This window comes from Etheostoma spectabile, chromosome 16, assembly GCF_008692095.1.
Source record: "Etheostoma spectabile isolate EspeVRDwgs_2016 chromosome 16, UIUC_Espe_1.0, whole genome shotgun sequence".
In the NCBI taxonomy this organism is placed as follows: Eukaryota; Metazoa; Chordata; class Actinopteri; order Perciformes; family Percidae; genus Etheostoma; species Etheostoma spectabile.
The window spans coordinates 1671522-1673977 of NC_045748.1; positions in this window are offsets into that span (position 1 = coordinate 1671522).

Below are 2456 nucleotides of genomic sequence, written 5' to 3' on the forward strand. Positions count from 1 at the left end.
TTATTTGCCTATGAAAGCAAATGACAGTGTCGCACTAAACTCCCTGTTTAGTTGTATTAATGATATTAAGCTGTGGCTGTCACAAAACCTTCTTAATTTGAATGAAGATAAAACTGAGGGTATTATTTTCAGTACCTCAGGCACACAACATGGTCCAGCTTGGAGTCTGGGAGCTCTGGCATTGTTGTTAGAATGAGCTTTTTTTCAACTTTGTCTCAAAGTTTAGCCTTTCCTGAGCAGGCACAACCTAGAAAAAGCTGTTCATGTCTTTATTAGTTCAAGACTGAACTACTGTAATGCTCTCCATGTTGGTCTGAATCAGACCACCATCTCACGCCTTCAACTTGTTCAAAATGCTGCTGCTCGCTTTTTAACAAAAACATCTAGCCGTGCACACATGACTCCTCTACACCCTACATTGGCTCCCTGTGCATTTTAGAATAGGTGATCTTAGATTTAAGATCTTATAGTTTGTTTTCAAGGCCTTAAATGGCCTGGCCAATTTAAGTATTTGTCCAAAATTTTAACTTTGTATGAGCACAAACGGTCATAGCGGTCTTTGAATTAGTTGGTTTTAGTAGTCCCAAGGTTCAGGTATAAACGGTGGGGTGATCAGGCTTTTGCAATTGCTGCCCCAAGACTTAGTTACCACCTGATATTTGGACAACAAAAGATGTGCCTCTTTTTAGATCTAAACTAAAAACCTATTTGTTTAGGCTGGCTTTTAATATTTAGCAGTGGTGTGACAATTTCACTCTCCTGTTTCTTTGTAACCTTTTCTGATTTTACTGTATTATATGCTTCAATCTTTTTATTGTATGATGTGTTGTGTTGTACTTGGTACCTGATGTAAAGCACTTTGGATACCTGCTGGTTGCTGTAAAGTGCTATATAAATACATTTTATTTATTGATGGTTGTATCAGTGGATTCCTTAGATCGTCTACTTTCATATTATACCAAATCAGCACTTAATAGAATTGCATTCATTTATCCAATTCCATGCAAAGACCAGGCAAAGCCCATGTTACAGGGAAGACTTTAACGAGCTAAGTTAGCATCGCTGTTCAAGCTGTACAAGAACGTGAACGTTAGCACGCTCCATGATATAGCAATCTGTCACTGCCACCATAACAACACAAAACAAATTGCAAATGCACTGCAACAACGATGCTGAAAACATAAATGTAATTTATTTAATGACAAAGTCCTAATAATATTATAATAACTTACCCGGAGGAATGTTAAGTAGATTCTGCCAACCGTCTCTGAAACATTTGACAAGGCTTCTTCATAGTCTTCATGTAGTTCAACAGGGTCGGCATCCATAAGTGTTGCATTACCACCATCTACTGGAGAGCGCTGGGATCGTCACTTGAGACACGGATTGTGACACCAACGGTGACACAAAAGTAGCTACACGAATAGGACCTTTACAAACATAAAACATATTGTTTCACAAGTCAGAAATTAGAGGCACAGATATAACACAGATTTACTAGAACAAATCTGTATTCATTTGTGAATTGTGTTTTACAAGTTGCAAATACTTATGAGATTGTTTTAGCACCATACATTTGTGGGCAGCGGGAAAGCTGAAAACAATTTGACTTATAGTCACCTTTAAAGTGATAGATGTAATGGCGACCAAATGTATAATTAATTTGTCTCCATAAGTCGTGTTTCTTTCCATCTCATGAATGTAAATGCAAAATTCGCTTAATTTTTAATCCAGCTCTGTGTTATTTTTGGGGCGGGCAGTGTGTTTGGATGAGCTCAGAGCAGTCGAGTTCTGATGAAATCCTCCGGATGACACTGGCCGGGTTTCTCAGAGGACGAGCAACACAACGGATCTCGGTCGCTCTGAACTCTGCACACCGCAGTGCTGCCATGTAGGGACGCCATACACCATTCATCCGCACACACTGCCCACCCTGCCATGACACAGAGCTTTAATCAGCAAAATATCTCATGAAGGGGAAACTGTCTGTTGCTAGGTGTTTTCAAAAATGCTTTGAATTTTTTAGCCATTGTCAGGAGCCATTGTATGTGGTTACTGTCTGTATGTGTTTTAGTATGCTAAACAGGCCGTGTGATCCCTGGCTGGGGATTGGTTGGTGCCATGATCCTGATTTCACACCATCCACCAATCAGCAAGCTGTGTTTGGGGCCTGCTGCTTTAAAAGCCACCACTGCCGTGCAAGCAGGGGCTGTACTTCCATTTAGAATGCTGCCTCTGTGCCAACCACTGTTTGTTAAGAATGGTAAATTGTATGTAAATTGTGTGCTTGTTTTCTGTAGCTATCACTCCAGGGGCCTGTTGCACGAAAGTAGAATAAAGATATTCAGGATAAGTGAAAAAGCGCAGCTTGACTTAGTGTGATCCGCTCACCGCGGCTTAATCGGTTGCACATTTGCCGAGCCAGGATGAACAGGTGAAGCTATGTCAAGCCAGGT